At 34.5% G+C, this 27,631-nt stretch overlaps 2 long non-coding RNA genes across 3 annotated transcripts in view; one reads left to right on the top strand and one right to left on the bottom strand.

Annotated features, from left to right (window-relative positions):
• Nucleotides 1–15,274, bottom strand: part of LOC150110614 (uncharacterized) — a 29,209-nt gene extending 13,935 nt beyond the window's left edge. The window contains exons 1-3 of one of the 2 annotated variants that reach the window (XR_016548534.1): nt 15,128–15,274; nt 11,444–11,584; nt 1,396–2,451 (exon numbers count right to left, since the gene is read on the bottom strand). This is a non-coding gene — a long non-coding RNA (uncharacterized LOC150110614). Of the gene's footprint in view, nt 1–1,395; nt 2,452–11,443; nt 11,585–15,127 lie in introns of those variants that run through there. The other variant, XR_016548535.1, reaches the window with a different exon arrangement.
• The window catches only part of LOC150110613 (uncharacterized), a 60,168-nt gene extending 36,640 nt beyond the window's left edge, over nt 1–23,528 (top strand). Inside the window, exons 2-3 of the long non-coding RNA XR_016548539.1 lie at nt 13,366–13,484; nt 22,905–23,528. This is a non-coding gene — a long non-coding RNA (uncharacterized LOC150110613). The remainder of the gene's footprint in view (nt 1–13,365; nt 13,485–22,904) is intronic.
• Nucleotides 23,529–27,631: the final 4,103 nt, after the last annotated feature.

Genomic DNA, 27,631 nt, shown 5'->3' with positions numbered 1-27,631 from the left:
AAAATCATTTAAAACGACTTTTATACAAAATTTCGTAAACATTACTATTTTACCGTGTGTTAAAGTTTCAAGTATTTTAATAAAAAAACACAAAATATATAATCAAATACAATATTTGCACAGCTGTTGTTCAAGTGTTACTATTTAAAGTTTCGTAAAATATAATAGCGTGCAGTTTTCTATGATTTCGTGTCGTTTGCATCTGTCCTTCCGCATTTTGCCGGCCTGATTGGCCGAGTGGTTAGCGTATCCGCTCTCCAGCCAAAAGGCTGCGGGTTCGAATCCTGCCGTGGGCATGAATGTTTGTGATTGTCTGTAAGAGTGATGGTGGTCGGCGGTAGATAGCGGTGGTGGATTGAGTGCATAATGAAGATAGAGAGTTGTAGATTAGATGCCCTCCCTCGATGAGTCTTTAGACTCCCTGGAGGTGTCACGTAATAATAACAATAATTATCTCTGTTATATGGAAAAAAATTAGAACAAAAATGTTGATTCTCGCATTCTTGTAAAATGTACCTAACACAAGAACGAGATACGTATATACTTTTTTTTTTAATTCATCAACAACACTGAAGGATTTCCTGAGGTTTTTCATTCATTTGTGAAAGTAATTTATGAACTTTTTTTTACCTCAGTAAAGTCCTACATCTTATAGGTTTTGAATAATTTTAACAGAAGAAATGTTGTTCATTGAAAGAGATAAACGATTCTTAAGATATTTTCAAATAATTGCATGCTTCTGTTATAATTTAGACGGAACATTCGTGTTGAAGAAAAAAATATATGCATATACATCAAGGATGGGCGGTGGATTACAAGGGACAACAGACACCTAGTTTTACATATTAATCTTGTTTTCTTCGATATCATCCTTGTATCTGAACTTTTTAAAGTTCATTGTAACTATTTAAAATGAGACATTCATTACTCTCTTGTATAATCTCATTGTTCGTGAATATCGATATATATAAAGTATTGAATGGTAATTTCTCTTCTCAAACATTCAATTCAATACTTTCGTTAATATATTGTCGACTTGAAAGCAATTTTCTTTTCTTTTCCTTTTTTTAATCCTCTAAAGATCAAAATTGAATTCATTTTAATTTCACAATGCATAAAGAGAGTAGTGGTGTTTTTGTTTTGTTTTTTCTTGCACTCGAATACAAGAAAAATTCCACTTTTATTGTAAAGCAGACCATTTTCAAATAATCAGTAGGTTGTTTTGCACTACAAGCATTGTTACTATTTCATAGAACAAAAGCAATTGTGTAAATTTAATTATATTTATATGTTTATTTTTTTTTATCTCCGGCATGATTTTACCTGCTAACTAAATAAATATTTTTTTTGTCTTAAGTATTTAAACTGAATTAATCGAAACAGCCAGACTTTCTTTACGTCTTATTTTATTTGTTACATATTTTTTTTTGTTTGTTTGAGATTTAGTATATGAATGTATTTCAGTTATAACATTGTAATTAGTGATATTTACGATTCGATATTGAGCGAACAAAACAGATAAACCAGACAAGCTCTGCTGCTGATTGATTGTTCCATCTCAGATAGCATTGGATACGTTTTAAGTGTATAGACGTTGCATTAAGCTGGAGTCGCTGAGACGGGAGCAGTCAAGTTCAGCATCCGCTTCTTTGGCTGCACATAGGAGAGTTCCCATTGCTCGTTTCACATTTATTGTGCAACTGCCACCATCCATAAGATAACAGAGGCAGCTATGATGATGATGATGTAAACTTTTATGAGTGGACTAAAGGGAATTGCTTCGAAGTTGTCGGTTCGCGCTTTTTTTTTTTTTTATTAAAAATAAAGAAATATTTGTAGTAAGTTGCGTTTTGTAAAAAAAATACAAGAAAGAATAAATAAATATCTAATATTATATTATCCCCAATTGGGATAATTGCCTCACCCTAATTGGGGGAGAGAAAAACTAGATTTAAATCCGGTATGAAATACAAGAAATTTTCAATAGAAGGTAAATTTACCAGTTTCGTATACTGTCGACAAGGTTTTCTATTCACAAATAAAGATAGCAGACAAAGATCGTTTGCAGTTATAGACAGTGATAGTTGTCTTTTACGCAATCTCAAACAATAACGTCATTTCCTCTTTAGTGGGTGAATAGGAAACTAAATGCTAGTGAATACTGTTCGTATATGGAAGATATATCATACTCGATTTGAAACTCGATGCTATAGGGGTTCTCATTTATTCTTTGTCAATATGGTACTGTTATGTTATTGCTGTCAATAATTTTTATAATATAGTACTATTCATGTTACTTCTTTTCAAAAAAAACTCTTCATGTTTCCGAGAATACGATACATCTCGTTACACTTAAGTGTTTAAATATAAAGGCTCCTTAGTTCGTGTGCATTGACAGCGTTCGAAAACGTATCATGAAAGCAGGATATATTTCACTTACGACAAACTTATCTGAAAGAAAAAGAAATGTCAAAGAGGTAATGTATATAGTAGAAGAAACAGAACAAATTATGTTTTAAATTTATCCTTGTCTATTTCTTTATCGAAGTGAATGAGGAATTAAGGCATCTTTGCCTCTAAAAGAAAATAAACTCAAAGGAAAAAAAATAAAAGACTATGAATTATTCAAAATTTGTATTAAAAAATAAGTGTTAATTTACATAAAGGACGTAAATAGTTGGGTCCTTTATAGATTGTTACGTACAAACAAAGACGGTTTTGTTTCTAACTCAATAAAGGGCATTTTAATGCATTTATTGAGTCGTAAACACAAATAAAATGCCTGTTAAATAGACAACTGTAAAATATTCTTCGATTCATTAAGCATGTTTACATGTTTGTTAAATATGATTAATTAGTGTTCATAAAAATAAGCATCTACATTCCAGAAACTTCAAAGTTTAATTTGGATCCATCATTAAATAAATACACTTAGACAGACTGGTACTAAACTTCCAATTAGTACGGCACTGTGTAACTTACATTAGATGAATGCGACTATTCGATCTGAGTGAATTCTTCAAATACGTGAACAATTTATGTTAGCATTTCAGGTTTATTGCATGAAAAGACTCCGAATGTGTATTATTATGTGCAAATGTCAGATGCGTGGCACAGTTATTTATTTGTTTGCATTTCTTAATCTGAGAAATAAAAATAAGAAGGCAGTTCTTCTTTCAGTTTTTTTTTATGCCTCATACGAATGATAAATTTTCTTTATCGTAATCCTAAAGAAAATATAATTATTTTCTTTAGGATTATAATAAAGAATATAATTATATTATATTCGAATAAAACGTAATTACTTTCAATAATGTAAACAATTTCATTACATGTTACAGTTATATTGAATCAATAAAAGATCGCCCACATATTTTTGACACTGTTTAATATTAATTACTGTAGATATTTTAGAAATTAAAAACAGTTCCTTCGTTTTTAATTATCTTATGGAGTTATCTGTTTGCTTGTCACGCTGTTTTAATCATTTTAAAATTCACTCTACTACATATTTATTTGTAACTCTTTTCGCCAGCGTATCTGAGCTTACTGACCTACATTCCCTTGAACTTGTTCCTCATAGTTGCTTAGGAAATTATTTTTGGCACATTTCCATCTATTTCACTGTCATCCAAAGACCGATTTTTTTTTTCCGTTCTAGTAAACAAACTGCTAAATTTTTCAGATTCTGTTGTACATGTTTTTATTTCACACTTTTGGAGCCTGCATATTTAAAGATAATTTATTATCTCAAAAAAAAAGACTTTATATTAATTTTTAACTCATTTTTTGCTGGTTTCAGAAACAAGACATTAGGATATATCTTATTTCAGATGTAATTTATAAGTACGCCATATAACATCAACAACAAAAGAGAGGAAATAAAAATAAATTGAAATACCAACTTCCAGAAATATTTAATCATACAATTTAATTAAATGGATTATTTTATTTTCCAAATAGTTACTGTTTCTCGCGATATCGTACTGTAATCATATTTCGATGAATGAATGAAGTCCTAAGGAATTATTAAGAATGTAAGAGAATACCTGTTACATTTTTCATTTCAAGCTACTCGTAGCATCATGATGAACATCATGAAGTACGAGTAGCTTGAACCTTAGAAAAGGGCCTGACACTTACATATTCTTGCCTGTCACTATTTTTATAATTTTTAAAAAAAATTTCTCATAAAGTGTTAAATGGTTAGTAATCTGACTTGTGGTATTTTACTTCTTCAGTTTAATGTTAAATTGAAATATTGTATATTTTCAAATTAGAGGATTATTACAAATCCATCATCATTATCGGCTTTACTTTTCAACTTACTGTCAGGTCGATATTAGATTATGGCTGATTTTTGCATGAATTCGCTGACTAGCAACTAGCTTTTTGATTAAAAGCCAGAGGTGCCGTATTTCTGACAAAAAAAATGCGATACTGAGAACATTCGGCGGTCCTCTCTTGTAAATATATAAATCAATTCTTGTTTATAACGGATTTGAATCCCTTGTTGAAAAACTATGCTTCAGTTCATTACAGTGGGTACTGAAAAATAGTCTCATAAATAAACTGTGCTTATTAGCGATTTTTAAGATATCGAGTGCTATACTTCTCTTCCTCCTCAACCTTTCAAAGAAAGCAATTATCCATTTTTCAAGAATGAATAAGAACTTTGTGATGCAAAGTGAAAAAAAAGCTTCATGAACTCTAGACCAGAGTTTCCGTATTATTTAAAACTGGAAACAAAATAACTAATTAAATAAAGCAGAATAAGCAATTATTCCATCTTCCCTGTCATCGTTAGTTATAGGCACATCTTAAAACCTGAAATAAGTCCAAGCCAGTATGGCCTATAAAAAGAAAAAGTAGATTTTTTAAGAAATATATTTATCTCACATGTGAGAGATACAAGATCCTCTAGCACATCAGTGCCGTCTTGAGGAGTGTCAGTAGGATTAAGAAAGAAGACATCTATTGGCATTTTTCTTAAAGAACTGAAGTTAGAAATTGTTGGAAAACACATCATGGAAAAGACTGTTCCAGAGGACAGAAGTAGATGGAATAAACGAGGAAGAAGAGAAGCAGGTTCGACTGAAAAGGGATGTTGGGTAGCTGCTGCTGCTCTTGTTTTAACAGGCCAACAGCAAGTGCAGGAATAATACTTGCAAGTATTATTCCTGCAATTATTATTATTGCAAGTGACCATGGAAGTACCTGTAGAAGAGACACCGAGCTGAAACACTGCGCTGTGAGATAGAGGTTGAAGCGAGCCTGTGAAGGAAGGGTCGTCTATGAGCCGAATTGCTCTCCTCTGGACAGCATCAAGAATTTTGAAGGTGCCTCATCCCAAATGTATTCAAACCAGTATTCTAAGGATGAACTGATTTGAGATTTGTATATGGTTAGCAGCTGAGTGGGTATAAAATAGCTTTTTGAGAGGAAAAGAATGCCTAGTTTTCCAGAGGCTGAGGAAGCTATTGATGTGTTTGTGTTAGTAGAAGCAGGGTGTAAATGTAAGTTCAAAGAAAGAGTTCATCCTTTCTGGTGATGGCTGTATTACTGGAGATAAGGGAAGGTGAACTGAGATCCCTTTTGGAGAGTGCATGATTGCGTTTTAGTGGCATTAAAGGTGTAGGATGAATGGGGTGTGCTATCGTCAGCAAAACTTGTGGATAAAATTAGTAGTGATTGAGAGTATGTCATTTATGTATAAGAAAAGAAGGTAAATGATAGGAGCCCTGAAGGCACTCCTGCATTGGTGGCAAAGTCATGCATTTTACAACTACAGGGATTTTGATTTCTCTGAAGCAAATGAATAGGATTTTTAGAGGAGAATAAGCATAAGCATAATATTCAATAAACGTATTGATAAATATGATAGTTATTAAATTATCCTAAGGTTTAATCCTGTTGATCACAACTTCCTAAAATACTAAATATAAATTTCTAAATATAAATATCAGAAACAAATAATATTCTACTTGCATCATTCTACAACAGGTTTTCTTTGCTAGGAGAAAGAAATATCTGAGTACGTGTAAGTAAAATATTTAAAAAAATCTTGTTCTGGTTTCTCGAAAAGCTATACAATTTCATTTAATATAACGCTAAAGATGTCCATATAATGTTTCTAAATGACTATCACAACATGCGAGTGATACCGTGATGACCGTCGCCATTATTTAAACAATCCCTCTCGGTACACATGTATCATCAAGACACAAAAGACATCAGTAAAAATTGAAAATAAATAATTATAAATCTTTAATGAGAATTTTAACAATTAAATATTCTTTTTTTCTCGCCTTTAAGAATAAACATATCTGCTATTAAAATGGAGGATATTGTGGGTCTATCCATAATTTGGCTATCGACTTTATACTTTAGTTACATGTCTGAATTTCCTTTATAAGTTTATCAAAATATCATACACACATTCCACATGAGAGCCTCTGCAGTAATCCATGGGCTTATTGAAAATTTTTATAAAGACAGTGAGACTTTCTAAGACATGATTTATTATCAAGTTCTGATCTTTTATTTTAATCAGTAAATAAAGTATTTTACAAGGAACTATGGTGTTAGGGTTTTTATCCCGGAAATTGCGAGTTTTCATATAAAATGTGAACTTATGCTTCAAAGTAACTTAGCTGTTGGGTTTTTTTTTACCGTAACACGAATGAGATAATGAGTACGTTCCACATGGTAACAGAATGAACTCTTGTAAGATGCATTCTTGTTGAAATCGAATAGCAGAATCTCTTAATATTTTATTTATTTATTATTGTTATCTTTGGATAGCCATTCCTGACCAGTCTGTCTATTATTGCAATGGCTTTCGTATCTTTTGTTAATATTATGCATTTAAAAGAATATTATTAAACAGGCATTTGTAGCTCTATGAAAATGATTGCATCCATAGCGCTAGGCAGCCTGAAGAAAGCCTTTCTAAGTTCGATTTTAGTCGTTGACAAGAGGAAATTTCTCTAACCCTTTCTTCGACCGGTTCTCGAGTTAGTCGATCCCTGGCACGAACAAGCGGTTTTTTTCCCCTCCTGAAAACTCGGAATTTTTCGTCCCGTAAACTCGGGACGAAAAATTCCGAAAAATAGACCGTAGAACCCACGATGTTTCAGACAATAATATATTGCGCCGTGATTAATGACCAGGAAGTGACAGCACTTGTCTACCTCTCTTTACCGGATACTACTTAAATTAGTGATAGTATTGGACCAGCTAGCTCTGATTGGCTAGGTGGTGATTGCCTTCCCCTTAATCTCTGAAAGTCAGATCGAAATATAAAAAAATGGCTTCGCCTATTTTCATATGGTGTTGGCGGATTTTTTTTCCTTGAAAAGAATATATTACAGATTTAAAATGTATCACTCAGGCAACTTCTCTCTTTTTTTTTAAACTTATCTATAAAGCAAAATATTTTACAGGGTGTTGAATTATTGTAAGCTTGGTGTCGAGACAGGAACAAATTTACACAAAGCTAGACAAGCTACAGCTTGTGACCTCAAATTACAAGCGCCTTTGTCTCAGTATAAAGATCCTAAAATTACTCAATAGACTGGGGTACTCTTAAAAGTTAGAACTACCTTAAATCCGGCTAGGGTCGAGAACGTCGCAGTTTTATCTATGATTGAAACTATTGCATAATTGAATAGAAACAAGGAGACTTCTCGTGTCTCAAAATAAAGAATTTCGCGTTAATTTTCTTCATTTCAGCCAAGAATGACTTTCTCATTTTCCCTTAGAAAATCATTATTATCTATAAAAGCCTCATCTCTTTGTTTTAATAGCGAGATGGCCTTCACTTTCTGCGCAGCATAATGACAAGTCAGTGCTTAAAAAGTAAAAAAAATTCGTTTCCTTCTTGTATGGTTATCAGGTTATATGCGTAGATACATTTTAGGGGAAATGTAGTATTTTTGATATAGTAAAATATATATGAAAAGGAGTTGATATGTGCCTTGCCGTTAACATTAATAAAGCAATATCAACATAGCTTTCACACGACAAACGAGTTTCCTATCTGACCTATAGTTAATTCGTATGGCATTTGTAGAGGCAAGAAAAATCCAAATAACTTTACTGCATATGTCTGCTGCCGTTTTAATCATATGAGAAACACGCACGCGCACACACACACACACACACACACACACACACACACACACACACACACACACACACACACACACACACACACACACACACACACACACACACACACACACACACACACACACACACACACACACACACACACACTTCAGAAGGACAGAATAAAAGTTAATGGAACTAGCGGTAAACAAGAATAACAACCAATGCCTGAGATTGTCAGACTTGAGTGGGTGCACAGCAGTTCTGAATTAAAAAACAAAGCTGCAGACAACCGAACATTTTAAAATTATTATTTTTCGTGACATAAAAATTGCTGACAATTCTAATGGTTTTCCTTTTAAAAAAAAAAAAAATTAACATTTATACACAAGAATAGACTGCATAGTTGAATCCATATGTATTGCTTGGCGAATTATCTTCAAAGTTGAAAACAGATCGATATGTCAGCTGACGACAACGACAGTTCTCCCTAAAGCAACTTAAGACTTCATGTAACGAGTCACATGTTTTGTACACGTTGCTAGTTAACTTGGGAACTGGTTTCCCGTTTTGTAGTATGGATTATCAAAGCATGCGAGGTGATGCATGCTGGAATTCTTCAACGTTTTATTAATTAAAAAAAAAACTGTGACAACCTTAATTGCGACACTAACAACTGGTGATTATATTAAAATTTGATATGACAGTGATGAGTGCATTTAGTGTGTCAATTAGGTGTGTTTTCCGACATTATTTTATGGGAACAAAACGTTTAGCTTGCAAAAATGAAGGAAACATATCTAATACCATTTAACTCAACTTTGGTTGATTAAAATGAATTAAATAGTCTCACATCTTTCGGTTTCCCAACAAAGGTGTCGGTAAAACTGACATTCAATTATTTATTCAGTAACACCTGAATTTGACAAAGTTAAACTAATTTCTATTGCTAGTTTTGGTATTTATGCTAGAGACAGAGCCAACGATAACAAGTGTCTAATTGTTCGGGATCCTGGAACAAAAGAATAGCAATAATTCGGCACATTTGAATCAAATTCAACAAACTAATTTCCAGAGTCAAAAATAAAGAAATATACTTTTTTTTTTTCTTGAAGAAAGAAATGTTATTTCTTTCTCCAAAAAGATTTTGCAATCTTGGGTGATATGTTACATGCTGTTTATTTCGCTGACTATCAAAACAACGAATCTGCGTTTTTGCTATATATTTTTTGGTTATCTTCAAACGATAACCAAAAATCATGAATACAAGAGATGTTATATAGTTTCCCCAATTAAAAAAAAATAAATTTGTTTGAATATTCTAGACATTGCTTTCCTTTGCTCCCTCCATTTATTGATTTATTACATAATTTACTCTCATCCCACAGAGATAGTGGACTTGTATTTAAAGGTTGTTTACCACATAAATGTTAAAAGTGCATGCAGAGCTATTCTGAGATAATGCATAAGATATGATAAGCTGGCTCTGATGATAAAGTTTTTAGAGAGAGAGAGAGAATTTCTGCGAATGTTCATCAAGTTAATCATTTAAACTAGTTTCTTCACTTCACTAACTGTTATTGGAAAGAAGACGATCTATTTTGTTTGATTGAGAAGTAATTGATACTGAACTAAGTCCTGTGTATTATGACTATTAACCGTATGTGTATGTTCTGTGGCTGGCTTGTCTGTGAAATATCCAAATTTCCAAGAGGAAAGACTTCTGCTATCTCGGTATGAAACACTTATCTTCATTTGAAAAGCCCCTATAAAGGTTCTTTGCGTCCTAGATGGATCAAACCTAAGTCTTTCCAGAAGACAATCATATTTATCTGGACTAGGAGCAGTAACAAAAATTCAGGAGGAGAATATGTGCTTCGTGGAAGTCATTAGGTTCTTATTTTAACCCTTAACAGGCATTTAAAGCACATGACAGTTGCGATCTCTTCTCTGTAGAACTAAGCATCAGGTATTGCATCGTCAAGGGGTAGAAATTTGTCTGAGGGAATCTGTCTGTTCCTAAACTAACTCTCTTGAATTTCATAACAGAATAAAAATGATTTCTTGTGGTGTTAAGAGTATAAATTTGAGTTTCGGAATTTCTCGTAATCGTGTGAGTTCATGTTATGCGGAGGGATTGGACACACTCCTCACTCACTTGTAGGGGAATAAGCAACTTAAGACTTGACAGATTATGGACTGAGTTGACTGCGGTGTATTTGACGATTAGTGCATTCGCTCGAACCAGAAGTGCACTGGAATAACTGGAGCAGGTTTATGAGTTATAGAGCATATTCAAATTCCCGCGGATTACAAACTTTAATCCTCATTAAGGCATGACATATCCACTAACCATGCTTTCAAATCTGTTATCCAAAAATTATAAAAAATATGTTCATTATTGAATCTATTAGGCATGGTTTTGAGTCCCCCATCTGTGGCCTTGTAGTCTCATGCAGGTAACCAAAAGTGCGGACGAGTATTTTTTTGTATTATTAATAAAACTCAAATACATATCCAGTGGATATGGGTCTGTACTCTGTCAAATTAAATACCCACACATTCAGTACACGAATATTTATAAGAGTAGCCGATCATGTATAAATATGATGTCATGCAAGTCTTACAAATCTTCCCACCATTCGGATTATAACGAAAAGTCAACCTGATAGACAGCAAGAATTAATAAGTAATTACCCTCTTTCTTCCTGGTCTTCATTTGTTAGAAGTTTTTCCACTTGGATATACTATAAATTAAAGATACCAAGAAATTATATACTTGGTTTAATCCTTTATCCAAGTGTAAGCAAACAAAGTTTGCGCCTGAGATTAACTTTATATATATATATATATATATATATATATATATATATATATATATATATATATATATATATATATATATATATATATATAGAGAGAGAGAGAGAGAGAGAGAGAGAGAGAGACTATTTTAATATGAAAAGAGTTGCTTTACAAAAATACATTATCTTCTTTAAAATGTATTAAATGTATTTGAATACTTCAAATATAGCAGAGGAGACAGATTTAGCTCTCATGACATGTACATGATAGCATATTTTGCTGCGGGAATATATACACTATATGTAATTATATAGAACCAAACGCGTTCCAAGCTAATTTCTATTAAATTCAGAAGGAGAAGAATGTTTAACACATACTTGAATAAATGTTTGATCTTTCTTCTTTGATTTATAATTCTATTCACCTTAGTAAAAGTTTTTTTTTCCTGATTTATGAATGAGATTAACTTTATATTGACTCTTCGAGTTAATTTAATTTAATATTCTGTGATTTGACATATTATTACCTTTAGTTTATTATTTTTGTTTCATTCTTGGTTTTATTAACATCTAATACTATTAGTATTAATTTTTATAGAAAGTCGGGATCCAAGTAGTTCTTCAAGGATATGCCTGTGATAGATTAAATGAATCATTCCGAAACATATCTATAATAATAAAAAAAAATATTTTCATCAGAAATATTCCTACTGTATTAAATGATAGAACACATTCAAATATTCACCGTGATTTTTCTGTTTAGATGGACTGCTGAATACTTATTATTTAGAAGCAGGACAGGAAAAATCGATGAGAAAAAAGACGGTATTCACATCGTTGAAATGATCACAGTGTGTGCAGCTTGTCTTCTCAATTGTATGAAAGTAATAATGCCATGAACGAAATAGTTTCATTTCTTTTTCATTTCAAAGAGAGAGAGAGAGAGAAAAAAAAACTATTTTAATATGAAAAGCGATTCTTTACTAGAATACATTCCATCCTTCAAAATGCATTTGAACACTTCAAATCTGAAAGACAAATTTAGCTGTGATGACATGTAGATAATAGCGTAACTGCAGAATTGAGTAATTTTATACTGCATGCTGCCAGAATATGTACACTATTTTGAAATAAGTATCGGTATAATCCATATTTCAGAATGAAACTGTGCATACGTGTATTCCTGTCATACTACGAGGGGGTGTTGCTGATAAATACCTAGAAGAAAAATGATATTAAAGCAACCACAAGAAAGAGCATATCTTAAAATCCTTTACCTCCCCCCCCCCCGAATGTTTCATCAAACTGTAATAATTTGTTCTTTTTCTTTTAGGATATATAAGAAGACATGTCAATTCCTTCATGGTGATTATCACAACTTTTCAGCACACCATCTTATAGCCTGTGTTGATATACTCGTATAACGTAAACAGATGTACCACTGGAGTCGACTAGTTAGTGTCAGTAGCATGTGCCGCAGAAAAACGTATTATCACAGGCTATCATATCAATGGACTCTTCAATCCATAATATTGAAGAGAGCTTGCATCATCTACAATCAGTTATAGGCAACCGATGGTATTATGAGGATGGCTCATCAGCCAGGAAAAGTTCGAAGAAGCTTAGTGAGCAATGGACAATAGGGTGCGCGAAAGGACACCCGACAAAATTCGACAGTCTGGTTTTGGTATCGATTAATTAAGCTAAGCTAATAATCCTGTTATTAGCAAGTATTAGCAAGTTACTACGTAAGTAAGTTACTACGTAGCAAGTTACTACGTAAAGAGATATACACAATCCCTCACAAAGCAAGCCAAACTTCATACGCATGTCAAGTAACGAAAATGTAAAAGTCCGTGAAATGGTGCAGCGAATTACAACACTTTTCCAGATCAGATGGACTGATGTGAGTGTGGCGGATGCTTGAGGAATACCATATAATATAGTTCATTATTCAGACTATGACGGTTTGATGCTGTAAGTGTAATGTTTCTATCTGTTTCTTCACATATTAGCTCAAGCCCCTGGTCGTAGGGCCCAAGGATGAATGTAGATGGGTATGTAACACTTCTGTAATTGCTTTCATTCTCCAGTATGAGTGTTTTACAGTGTCCATTTTCGACGAAATAAAACCTTGTCACGAGCACCACCATATAAGAGCAGCTAGCCACTTCCAACTCAAAAGCCTTCAGAAAAGTTCTTTGAGTCCTTTACGGATTTGTCACCCACTCCTTTCCAAAGGAAAGACTTTGGAAAAGCACTGCTGCTGGATAAGTTTTGTCTGTGAGGCTATTTTTAGACTTTCTACTGTAAGATCCCTTGCCACCCTTTGATTCTAAATATGTAATGAGAATAGTATATATTGTTTTCCTTCCCTAAACTAAAAATGCTAGTTTCTCCTGAATACTCTGATTTTCCCCTTGATTTTTATTTTTATCATTCTCTATAGAATAAACAACATAGGTATGCAAAACTCCTGATGCGAATGTCATATCTTGGGACTTCGACTATTAGACCAATTTTGATGAAATATAGCTTTATTTTTCGAGATCTGCATGCTAGGAAAAAGTTCGTATAATTTGAATGTATTTCAATTTAAATAATAATAATAATAATAATAATACAATTTAATAAAATGCATAGTCTAACCAATCTCAATGAAGTCCTTTTCCCAAATGTCCCCTTCGTCATCAGTCACTCAGACATGTTTTCCATCCGCTCTACTTTAATTTTTTTATTTCTTTAAAATTGAATCGTTAATATGGCGAGAACACGAGAATTCCTAGCATGGTAATTTCCCTTTTTATGACTCAAAGTTTCTTTGCTAAATGTATTTCACGATTTGCTTCCAACACCCTGATTAGTATTTTTTACTGAGAGCAGAAGCTGATTATGATCCACTACAGCTGAAGCATAATTCTTAGGTTTTAATGTTTGGGCATTTGCAAACACTTATTCCGAATCATTGCATTACTACATAAAATAACGAGAAAAATATGGTTACTGTATTTTGGACCTCTGACTGGAATAGTTCCCAGCTCACTCCATCCTAATGACGGTTCTGATGGACCGATTAGGATGGACTGCTCATTCAGTTGTCAACAAACGGTTGAAACCTTTTTTATTTATTTTCTTCAAATTTATACTTTCTTACTTCTTCAATAGGGAAATAATTTTCTTAGACGACTTTGATGTGCACCATTTCAAATAGTGTTTTTATCAACTAGCTTGAATAGCTATACAGATGCCATCAGTATTCTTGACAATTCTACTTTTCCAAAATCCTGTTGCGGTTTCGTCTCCAATCGCAATTCAGAGTACAAATTCTCATGGATTTCATTTTGCATAAATCGCTTTTCCCACCTTATCTCGTGTTTGGGGATTATTCGACTAAACTGGATAATCCTAATTTTTATTCTTCCTTTCTGACCATTGCTTTCAACCCAATGCTTACGCTGAACGCATTGTCAAAATTATTCGCATTAGTTCTCTCATTGCGTACTACCTTTAAATTCTCTTTAATTATTCAAAATCATGTTTGCCAACAAGAGTTGGCAGGGTAGTTCGCAATGAAAATGAAGAATGCGTAGTTTGTTGTTGAATCTCTGCAGTACTCCAAAAAAAAAAAAGAATATCAATAAATTTAAATCCGTTTTCGAAAAGGGAAAAGTGACAAACTGCTTTATACTCCGATGGTAATCGTGCTACTAGACACTAAACCCATTTGTCGCTTCTTCTGTGCCTACCTGCTTCCGCTCGTACTATATCCGGAAGGTTCATGTTCAGCATCACCAAAAGAAAAAAAAAGGAAACTACCCGGCATTATACTTAAACTCCAATCGATAAGCAAGGAAAACTTCTTGTCATAGTTTATAAATTCGCACTGAATGCCTCCCGCGAACACGAGAAGGTCAGAGAAATTGCGAGCAACTAAATACCCAAGTGTTTTCAGGTTCAACATATTTCAGGTCCGATTTTTCTCTAAACAAATGTTTCAGAGTCCTTTTCTTATGTTATTTACTACTTCCTCTTATTCCATCGACGTGAAATAAAACATTGTGACTTGAAATTTAGGTTGGCATAGAGTTTTTATTCCATAGTCAGTGTCCAGTCTACTTATAATCTATAATTCTACCACTCCCATTCTGCCAGTTAAAATACAAGAAGAGATTCCACTCATCATCAGTTCAGAGTCTTAATTTCTAACTCACCTTGCTAAGAATGTCTCTTTTTTCCATCCTGATATGGACTTTTCCTTCTAGACTAATAGTTTTTATGCAGCTAAATAGACAAACCAGCCAGCGAACACATGCATTTATTTTAGATTATACAAGCTTCATAGCTTTAGTTGTTTCTGTTTAATCTCTCCCGACAACAACAACAATAACAATAATACGTAAACAATAACACAGCAATGCATTCTAGCTTCTTTTATACATAACAATCTTTCCCTATTATTATCTTCTATATTACGTCAATAGTTTTGTCCTTTTCATCTAACCAATCCCAACACTGTATTAGCATATTACACATTTCAATCCTTCCTGTGCAGGATAAAAATTGAAGAAGAAAAAAAAAAAGAAAAGAGGATTAAATTATTTTAGAAGAAACAACTAAATAAAAATAAACAAATATTAATTTCTGTTAATATCTTAGGAAATCCCTGTATTTTCTAAAAATATAAGTAATTCTTATCTTAAAATTTATGTTTCTGTCTGCTGTATAAAAGTAAAATTAAGAAAATAATCTGGAAAGAAGATAAATGCGCATTTATTCCACTGGAACACTTAAGTCCTTATACGCTATCATAAATCCCTATTGTATTCTAATACATAAAGATTGTGTAACTCTCTTTCCAGAAGTTCAACTGAGCTATTTTTGACAGCTACGTGCGGTAATTAATCGCAGAAATCGGAAGTGCTCGCCATCACGCGATGTGGTACTCAAGGAATGCTTATGTAATTCTTTCTTTCTTTCTTTTTAAAGGTGGAAGCAAAATAAAATGAAATAAGATCGTGATCCCTTGAAATTTTGAGTACTGAAAGACTGACAAATGGTCTAAATATGTTTTTTTTTTTAAAAATCCTTATCATTTTATGTAGTCTATTCTATATAAAGTACGTGTTCAGATAGCAGTTACTAGCGAGACTGACTGACTGGAGTGCTGAAATGAAACACCTACTGTCATAAAGTATGGATTTGTAGTGCAGATGTTTTTCATTCCTGTAAACGTGGGCAGGTGCTGGTAGCATGAATGCATTTATGTTTAAATGATTTGCTATATTAGTGGTTATAAGTTATGAAATAAAGAAAGAGTAGTTTTGTAGCAATTCTGAAAGTTATAATAAAATTCAATCCTCTCTAAAAAGGTAAAAAAAAATCAATTTCCTTACAATGGTTTGCTTCCTTCGCAACTTCTTTTAGATATAAATCCATAATATTGCTTTGAGCAATCTTATAAAGTATTCAATATCCTTTTACTCTTCTAGAGAGTTTACAGAATATTTTATTTATAGAATTGATGGAATTTTGGGGAAACTGAATGAATGGCTGAAAGTGGTGAAAGAAGAGTTATTGATGTAGTAATGCGACAATAGGTGGCGCTACAAGCTTTTCATTCAAGGAAGGATGGAATCATTTGAAAATATGAATGACTTTATTAATATTATCCCCTTATTCAGGGGGGAACAGCGGAATAGATATTATTATTATTAAGAGAGACCTTCAGGGAGTCAGTGACTCATCGAGGGAGGCCACATACTATACCCACACACACACACACCAGTTATCATACTTTTTCTTGAATTCATTCACACTGCTTGCACTCACAACATCTAAAGGTAATCCATTCGAACCACGCGTCACCCTCTGAGATAAAAATCTAGCCCTCACCCCCTTCTTAGGCATTCATTCTCAGCTTCCAGGGATGCCCTCTCGTCCTTTCTCCACCCACTATAAATTGAAAAATTCCATCAATTTAAATCCTGTATGATCCTTTTAGAAGTTTATGTCTCAATCATATCACCCCTCTTTCTCCTCTTTACTAGTGTCTGCATTCTACAAATTCTCAATCTGTCTTCATAATCAGTATTCCGCAATCCTGATATCATTTTTTAACACTCGCCTTTGTACTCTCTCCAATATATCAGAATCACGACGGAAACCAGACCTGCGCACAATAGTCCAAGTGAGGCCTTGTAAAGAGGCAAAATAACATCCTTATCTTTACATGTGAACGTTCGTCTCAGCATTGCAATTATCTTTTGAATTGTATTTGCAATCTTTGCCACATTGCCCCTGAACTTCAATTTCCTATCTATTAACACTCCAAGATTCCTAGCCTCGTTAGTTTCTTCGAGCCTAATCTCCCCAATATAAAACGACATTGAATATCTAATCATGCCGAAGTGAATGACTTTACATTTAATGACAACCGTTTTCCCATGCCCACAATTCCAGATTATCCAAATCATTCTGCCAAGACTGCATATCAGCAGAATTCCTGATTACCCTATCTATATTTGCATCATCGGAAAATAATTGTATGTCGCTTGTCAAATCCTTCCCAATATCATTAATGTACAGATTGAATAACAGTGGACCAAGCATTGATCCTTGTGGTACACCACTTGTTACCTTAAACTTGCAGACTCAGATCTCTCGTATACCACTTTCTGATATCTGTCAGTCAGCCTTTTATCCATGCTAATATTCTATAACTCAGACCCATATTCTCCAATTTATGCAGCAGTCTGTCATGTTGTATTCTGTCAAAAGCCTTAGCAAAATCCAAAAGTATCATGGTGTATCCATTTCCCCCTTGTCTAGTTCAATTGTTCATTGTTATAGAATGTGAGAAAGTTGCTAAAACATAGGCTGACCATATTTCCTTGAAACAAAAACGGGACATTGGGATGGCAAAAACGGGACGGTGGTTATCTATATTCTGTATTCATGAAAAAAGACGATAAAGAAAGTTTTAGTTTGTCCAGTATTTATGGTGATAAAACGTTGGTAATTATTGCTTCTGATTTGGTACGTACTGAAGAAAATTTTGGTTCATAAATTTTATTTATCAATGTTGACAAGCAGTCATTTGCACGAAAACTTTGGCCGTGACACACAGCATGATAAACAACATGAGCTTCACCTGCTGCAATTTTATCACTTTCGCTATCACCATCACGTCTCACCATAAACGAGCTGAAGTTTTTAACTGAAGCCAGAGTCTTTTCAGCATCCTTATGTTTCTGGCTACGTAGATGTTGGTTGATGTCGCTTCTATCTCCATGAGCAACGGTTAAATGGACATTACAATGTTGGCATGCCACTTTTGTTCCATCATTACACAGCTTGTCCAGTTTAATAAATTTGAATTCTTTCTAGAGATCGTTAAAAATACAGTTTCACCTCTTTGGCATTGCAAGGATAGACTTAAAGCTTTATTTTTTAAAGCTTCAAAAATAACTTAAAACTTTAAAAAAATATGAAATTTAAACCACCGGCATTGAATAATAAAGCCACCGGTTAGCATACAGGCAAATCAAAAACTAACGCTAAAGCAGAACATACGCCGCATCTGAGACTCGCAAGTGTTGCCAACATGTATTTTTTATTTTCTCTAAAAAAATCACTGCAGATAATATTTAGTATTGAACAATGCAACTCCATGGTTCCCGGTCTGGTTGGCCGAGTGGTTAGCGTATCCGCTCTCCAGCCAAAAGGCTGATGGTTTGAATCCTGCCGTGGGCATGGATGTTTGTGATTGTCTAAAGTACTAGTGGTGATAAGCGGCAGTAGATGGCGTTGGTGTTAGATGATGAAGGTTGGTGGAGCTGTGAGACGAGAAGCTGTAGAGTGGATGCCCTCCCTCGATGAGTCCTTGGAGGTGTGATGTAATAATAATAATATACAAATTAATGGTATCCATGATATTTATATACAATTATAGGTTACGAACAATAATTTATGACTGACCAATATTAAAGTATACTTATAGTTTTTATTAAAAATGGGACAAAATTAACATTTTTATTAAAAAGACGGGACGGCCGGGAAATATTAAAAAAAAAAAAAAAACGGTGCTGTCCTGTTCAAAACGGTACTTATGGTCAGCCTACTAAAACATGACTTTCCCTTAGTAAACCCATGCTGTTCGTTGCAAAGTAGAGATTCACTGACAACCTATTTCTGAATTCGGATTCTAACCAATTTTTCCAAAATCTTCACCACCACTCCTGAGATACTAACTGGTCGATAGTTGGATACATCTGTCTTTGCACCACCCTTGTGCAATGAAATTACCATACATTCCTTCAGAATCTTCCCTGTTCTGAGATCCATATAAAACATCCTGGTCAAAGGAATGGCCACTTCAGCTGAACACTCTTTTAGAACACGTGCTGATATTCCATCAGTCACTGTTGCTGAATTCTTATTCAATTTGTGCAACAGCTCTAATACCTCGGCCTCACACACCTGCGGTTCTTCATCTAGTCAAGACGTAACAATGAGCTCAATGTTGCGTTCACCAGGTTGACAGCTTTTAACGATATTGCATACAGTTTGCGTACAGGTTGTTCAGTTAATGCACTCATTAACTGAACAACCACTTCTGCATATGTAACCCTCATGGTATCTGGATTTAGAAGAGTTATTCTTTCGCATTCATTCCTTCTTTTACTTGCAGCATATCGATAGAATTCTTGTGGGTTGTCTTTAGCACGCAGAGCCAGTTTCTTTTCATACTCAGACTTTGCTTTCGGTACAACAGTTGTGATTATTCTAGCCTGCTGCTTATAACGTTCATAACGGACGTCATCCTGATGCAAACGGTATTCCTTCCACATCGTCCTTTTCTTATGAATCTCTTGCTTAATAAGATTACACCACATCCATTTGACTCCTACTCTATTTATTCTTCGAACTCTCGGGACACATTCTGATATCGCATCATTTAAATATTGTTTAAATGCTTCCCATGCACTGTCAATATCCATTCCGTCCAGCAACCGATCCCATTCCATTGAACTCAGTATACTCCTCAGTTGGTCATAATTTCCTGCTTTTTAGTTCAACATGTAACCTTTTCTGAATGGAACATTCATAAACTTAGTCACTTCCCAAGTGAGTACCTCATGATCACTGTGACCAACTGGAGGTAGAATAGTTACGTCTTAAACTGAAACGCCTTCTGACACTATAATCAAATCTAACACTCTTTGACCTCGATTTCCTTCTGTCACATGTTGCTTGAGGAAGTTGTCCCACAACAGCTCAATAAATGCATTTTCATTCTTCTCATGAGATTCTACTGCTACCCAATGAATATTTGGATAATTAAAGTCTACCATTATGATTACTCTTTTCGCGCTCATATTTTCTATTTGGTGATGCATTTCTTCTTCACTAGCAACCGATCCATCAGGTCTGTAACAATATCTCCATGTAATTAGTCTTGTTAGATTCCACCTCACATCAGATGGCTTCAAACTCACTGCCACATGAAATATTATTAGTAGTATTACTCCAATCATAGGTCTCAACTCTAACTGGATTTAAGTCATCCAATATCATTAGCAGCATGCCCCCTCCTCTCCTATCCTTCCTGAAAATACTGTACTCATGACACTCGACACCAGTTAGTAGGTCTGATTCTGATAGCCAGGTCTCACTAATACCTGAAATCTGAGATCGCAACATATTGACTAAGGCAACAAACTCGATCCTTTTGTTTCTGATACTCCTAGCATTCGTGTACAGACATTATGATCTTGTTGGTTCTTTTGTATTGCTTTGTCTGCCTGACACAGTTGGACAACTTGCATATCTTTATTATTCTCTAATTCCTTACACATGTCTTTGCACACTTATGATGGGTCTAACACAAACCCTCGTCAACATTTCCATGACAAAACCGATTCCCGTCATTAACACAGTTATATACCATTGTCGCTCTTACACTTGAATTCACACCATTCATCCCTTTATAATTTAGTTTCCCGGACTATCTGTGTTAGGTCTTATACCAGTTATTAGTTTTTCTAGACTCCTGATACCAAACGCATTCAGGTATAGGCTGTCCCTCTGATACAAATCCAATCTTCCCTCAAACTCACTCCACATATCCAAAAACTCGCACCATTCCTTCTACACAGCCTACGCATCGAATCGTTTGCCATCATAGCCCTTCTTCTTAATTCATTTTTGTTTGCTTGCGTTATATTTTTAATTTTCACTCCAGGAAAACTCGATGTTATAACTCGTTTGCTCTATAGCATGTTTTATTATAGAGTCGCCATACCAAATAACTTCATTCTTTTTACTAACAACGTCACTTACCTGATTTACGTTATTTCCTGACTTACCTGTTTCTTTGTTATTTCTTATTTTCCTGTTCATTTTTCTTTTTCTCCCTATGCTCATTTAAACGTCTCTCAACTTTTTGCAATTTCCGCGTCATCTCTCTGATGATCTGCTTCAACTTCTCTATTTTGGCGGTTAATTCATTTTCGTTAACCTCCTGCATGTGTACAATAATCTCTTTAACAGGGATAGCCTTCTTGTTCTCGCCTGAGGTGCTTTTTTTTTTTGCATTACATTTCTTGCCCCTTTTTTTTGGCGCCATTTTAAACGTATACTAAATATTGAAATATCTTAATAAAAATATATGATAAAATTCTAAATACTCTATAAAATACTAAAATCTACGCTAGTATACTACAAAACACTAATTTTCTAAGGGAAAACACAATAAAAATAGACAAAAATCAACTTTACAGGAGCACTAAATTCGCAGACCAACCACTATGTATCCTCGAACCAGAATGATATTAAACAAAACAAAACTCAAATATCAGTAAGTCCGATTGTACAATTTGTTCATTTCACTTATTTTTATTTAATAAACAATTTAATTCAATTCAGTTTATTGAAAGAAATTTATAAATTGAATTTAAAATAAATTTACTTCCAGGTAAACCACTCCCTATGGCGAGATGTTAGTCCTTAATTATGCCGATGTTTCGTCTCAAACGCCAATTGTTCATCATTCCTCTATTCTGTATGATTATTAATGCAGATGAAGAGATACTTTATGGGATCCAGATAAAAACGCTTTAAACATTACATAATGATATTTAATTAGTGAGTACTTTCACAGCTCAAAGCTTCTGCAGTAACAGCCGAAACAGAGGTCGGAAATCCAGTACGAGTTATTCAAGCGTTTCTGAGATTCTTTAATAAGTGAAATGAAAAGCTCTCACCTTGCGATTCAATTTCTTCAAGCCTGTTTGAAATTTTATTAAAAAAAAAAAAAAAAAAGCCGTGATTACGAAATGGTATTAACTGGTATCTGACACTCTGAGTAGTATATTTTTATGCCTAAAATTGACGGAAAACATATACTTCCATACGTGTGTAGAAATAAAGCAAATGTTCATTTTTCAATGCGATATTCTCGTTCTTCATTACTAACAAGGTTTTCGCAATCAGAGAATGTTGCTGTCAATATCGAATAGTTACCGAGTTACCGACACTTGTGCTTGAAGATGCACCAAGAATCTACAGATGAATATGAATTAAACTACCTTCCCTACCATGTCGTCTTCAGGGGAAGTTTCGGGACCACTCATTAATTATATTTTGGAATTGCCAAAGTATTTTGTTCATGACTAGCACTTCCACTAATCATTACCTTTTGTCGCATCATAAGTAGAATTAAATTTTGATTTTAATGTCTAATATTCACATTAGAATACATCTTGCATTTTATACTTAAGGCCAGTGCCAAATCTTCCGTAGCCTGAAAAATAATTTGGCACTTTTGTTACAATGTGTAAGTTATGGTTTAGATTGCTCTTAGGTATTCATTTGAAACACGTATATCGCCACATCAAATGAACTATAGAGTACTTATATTTACATTATTTATTCCTACTTAATGGAAATTAAAGTATTCAAAATTCAATGTTATTTTGTATTTTACAGATACTCATGTACCTGAAAGCTCAAGCTCCACCTTTAATTGAGGCCTTGCTGAAGTAAATGGGTATAGCTTTTCACAGAACCATACAAGGATAGCACTACAAGAGGAAGATGGAAGAGGCGGTAAAGAAAAAAAAATATAATTAATTAAAATGGCAGCCATGGACCACAAAAGAAAAGAAGTTGAAATATTCGTACGAAACCAACAAAATAATTGTGCACATGGCCTAATAATAAATTACTAACACTGTCTGATTTCGAAGATATACAAAATTTTTCCCAGTTAACTTACTTCCACTCTATTAAGTAAAATGCACTTAACCATACAAACAGGAGTAATACTTATTCTAAATAAATTCACAATATGAAACAATAATCTATCAGTTTAAAAATTTCCTCCATTTAAATCAATCATTATTTCCCCTCGAATCTGTTGGAGTTTTCATGTTTCTCTGTAATTCAAGACGAACGAAATGCATGCCAAGACTGACACAGATTTACATCGCTTTAAAGTGCAAGAAATAAAAATAACGTATACGAATTTTTGTGACCTAGTATAGATAATGATATCATACTCAATGCTTAGAGTATATAGATGTATAGAAATGTCTGTACGTATTTATGTAAATATGCACGTATGTAAATTAATTAATAATTTAGATTATTAGGCACTATGTGGTATGTAATTCTATTTTTTGAAGCTCAAAATAAAAGCAAATAATTATCGTTTAAAATGATGCATTCAAGTTGTATTTATTTCACTGATTCGTCACTCCTCCATACTATAGCTTTCTAACAGTCCATTGTCTAATTGTGGCTAGCTCCACACCACGCATGTCAAATTAGCGAAATGTCTCCAGTGCTATTTGCGCGCGCGCGCACACACACAGGGTCAATTTTGAACTGTTTCATTGAAAAAAGTCGACTGATGCAGAAAACTAATCGTTTTCTGTTTCTTGGATTTCTTTTCACTATCACAATCAACTTTTAATAATGTGAGGAATTTCGTCACAGTTGTCCAAAAAAGTTCTGAAGTCTGAATAACAAATAAACAAAAAATGCGACATCTTAAAATCCTTAAATAACTGAAAACAGGGTGCACTGACATTCCTCTTTATCATTCTCACTTTCTGCAAATTTATGCTAAACTGGTACATCAGTAACATTCCGTGGATGATTACCCAGGGAATTAGAGCATTTCTTTTCACAACAGCTGAGCATTTATTATCAAGATAATAATAGAAACCACTCCGCATATCAAAAATGTAAAATAAAATAAGTATATTCTTTATTAATCATATGATTCTCTCCTTCCATATTTAGGCGATCAGGAGAAAAATACATTAAAAAATTCCTTGAAATAGTGTTTACTGATTAAAAAATATCTACTCGCTTTTTGTGTTCGATGAGATCCCCAACATAGTAACTATGGTGATCAAAATTATCTCCTCTGTACATAGACCGAAAACTGCTCCTTGAAAGAATTATTAACCCTAATGATGCATTGTTATCGTTGATAAATTAGGTGATAAATAACTAACAGTACGTCATAATGATAACAGACTGTAATTATGAATGATTAGTCTGTTGTATGGGGATAATGTCGTTGCTTTTGTTTCTGTTGACTCGCCCAGTTTCATTAAGGGAAAGTAAGAAGTCAACCACCTCCACGTGTATTTTTCGCGTGCGATTGCGCAAACAAACGTTGACTTCAGATTCACTATAAACACTCTTGAAAAAAATTTTGCTAATTAGGAAAGCTCCCCATCATTTAAAGCCTAGAATTCATTGATATTTAAATAAGGAGGGAGCCATTTTCCCCAATTCTCTTAAATTGTGAAGAGTAAACTAAGTTCCAATATCGAAAAATTTATTTCAGAATTCCATACATTTATAAACTATCTTTTGTTAAAAACCAAAAAAAAAAAAAAAACTTTACTTTTAGAGTTCTACAAGGCATCTGTCTTTTTTTCATCTCAATGTAATTTTCTCCTTTATTATTCAAAGTGTTCTTCACTTTCGCTTTGATATGCAGGTTTGCTCTAATGCTTAATTCTACTTCGCCCAGAATATTAATTCAAAAAATAATAAATAAATAAACTTGTCTAGATATGAGAAAAATATAGCCTGTTTCACAGATTCGACAGAATTTAGTAGCGAAACTAACAATAATAAAAACAACCAGAAGTTGGAGAAAGAGTTTACAACTGAAATAAGTTCTAAGATGAAAAGCCAAACGGATATTTTTTCTGGCGAAGTTGATCAGTTAATGGGATAAAAATCCCTTATTGTTTTTCAGCCAGTAAGCGAAACAACGATCGAAAACTACGATCTGAACGTTTCATGCCGACGAACTGTCAGCGTATCCAAGCGTAAGTGACCACTTGGTAGTGCCACACCACGGCAACTCGTTGCAAAGGTGGAGCAAGTTCCCCCACTGTTCTTGATATTTTCTCATAATGTAAAACACACAGCTCTTAGGAGATGTAATACTGTTTTACATTATGAGGAGAGGTCACTACCAAGACCGGTTTCAACCATTTTTGAGGTCTCATCAGTGAGTAGCTAGACCTAGAATATCAGAGTTTAAGTGAAAAGAACTTGCATACTTTTGCTATACGATTGCCTGAAAGGTGTGTCACTATATTATATTATTATAACATAGTATAACTAAGATGAAAATGATAAGAGTTGCCGTGGTGTGGCACTACCAAGTGGTCACTCACGCTTGGATACGCTGACAGTTCGTCGGCATGAAACGTTCAGATCGTAGTTTTCGATCGTTTTTTCGCTTACTGGCTGAAAAACAATAAGGGATTTTTATTCCATTAACTGAAATAAGTTCTGTTTACTTTTTCTTAATAACAAAAAGACTGAAGACTGAATGACGAATATTTTATACGCCGAGTATAGTAGCTTAAAGAAAATACAATGTATACAAAACTACCACAAAAGCTTCACAATTTTTTAAGGTTTTGGTCTTTACTTTGAAAACACTGGTATTCAACTAGGCTTTCCATGAACATTAAAACAACTACTAAATCACATATGACTCCTTGTTTTTTTTTTAAGAACGAAATTCATAAGGTAAAGATTATGGCTGAAATCTGGATCCGTTCTTGTCACCAAACACAGATCCGGATCCCAATATTAGGGAATAGCGGAGTGTGATCTTAGAGGAAGCGATCGACAAATACACATTAAACAATTTTTTTTGTTCACATATGCTGCTTGGAAAGAAGTCAACGGACACCTTCCCCATGGGTAAGGTACATTGTTCCATGTAAGGAGTCGCATGTTTATGCCAGTATAAATTGAAAGAATATGATGCTGCCAAGTCAATGCAACTGTGTCCGAATGAAATGGCTACGAGAAGGGAACTGATGGAGTTTGAAAGAGGCATTGTGATAGGATGCCATATTGCAGGCAAATTGTTGACAAATTGGGCATTAAAAGGTCAACAATCAGTGCTACCATACTCAGATGGAAGATCAGGGAAACTGCAAGTGCTACCCGCAGTGGATGACCCAGCACACTCAGAGAACGTGACCGTAGGGTGCTACGAATGATAATATGTAAAAAGGGCCAATTGTCAGCCAATACGTCGAATGTGGAGTTCTCATCGATTGGAACACGAATCTGCGCAAAAACATTCAGAACCGAGGTTCGCAATGGGGGAGTTTCCATGGTAGGACCGCAATATTCAAGTCCCACGTTATCAAAACCACCATGCAGCGTTTGCTTCAGTAGTGCCAAGTGCGGGACGTGGAAGCTTGGAAAGTTGTGTTATGGAGCGACGAATCACGCTACACCCTCTACCGAGAAGATGGACGAGTGTGAATGTGGCGGATACCCGAACATCTTTTACCAGAGTGCGTAACTCCAACTATGAAATTCGAAGGTGGCGGTGTGATGGTATGGTCCTGTTCCTGGTTTGGCCTCGGACCTCTGTTTGTGATGCCAGCGAGAGGTATCTGAACATTCTGCACAATACAATGCTTCCTACTTTGTGACTTTTCTACGGAACTGACCATTGTCTCTTTCAGCAAGAAAATGCATATTATAAGGCTACTGGTGAAACTTCGTGGACATGAACGTCATTACTCTTGACTGGCCTTTACAAAGCCCCGATCTCAATCCTATTTAACATCTGTGGGATGAACAGGAGCGTCGGGTGAGGTAAAGGGATGTCCTTGCCACAACAGTCCTGGACCTCATTACGTGTCTACAGGAAGAATGGTTCCAAAATTCCCATTGATCGCTATACGCTTGTGCCGCTTAGAATGTAGTCATCGCAGCAAAAGGAGGTCCTACATCTTATTAAGGTGGACGCCATAGCTTTTTCTTCCTCACATTATGGTGTCCATTGACTTTTTTCCATGCACCGTATAATTTGTATTAACACTTTTACTGCTCCCACAAGAGCCTCTGTAGCTTCGTTTGTATAGAGGAAGCGATTTGGTCCGAAAGACCTGGATTCAATTCTCGTCTATGAGACGTGAGGTCCAGACTTTATCTGGTCTCTTTCGAGCAAAGGTTTAGTCGGTCTCATATGGGGCAGAGGGTTTTTCTCCCGGAAACTCGGGTTTTTCGTCCCTCAGAACAGGCAAACCGGCCCATGAACACACATACGGATCTACAGTAAACAAAATACTTAGAAGTCCCTCATTGAAGGGCACATTCTCAACGTTGAGATTGGGGGGGAACCCCACACGACAACAATAACAACA

Source organism: Typopeltis vanoorti, chromosome 1 (genome assembly GCF_054136105.1).
Source record: "Typopeltis vanoorti isolate ZY-2024b chromosome 1, IOZ_Tvanoo_1.0, whole genome shotgun sequence".
Lineage (NCBI taxonomy): Eukaryota > Metazoa > Arthropoda > Arachnida > Uropygi > Thelyphonidae > Typopeltis > Typopeltis vanoorti.
Note: the sequence above shows the minus strand (reverse complement) of the source record. Positions and strands in the feature narration are given on the sequence as shown.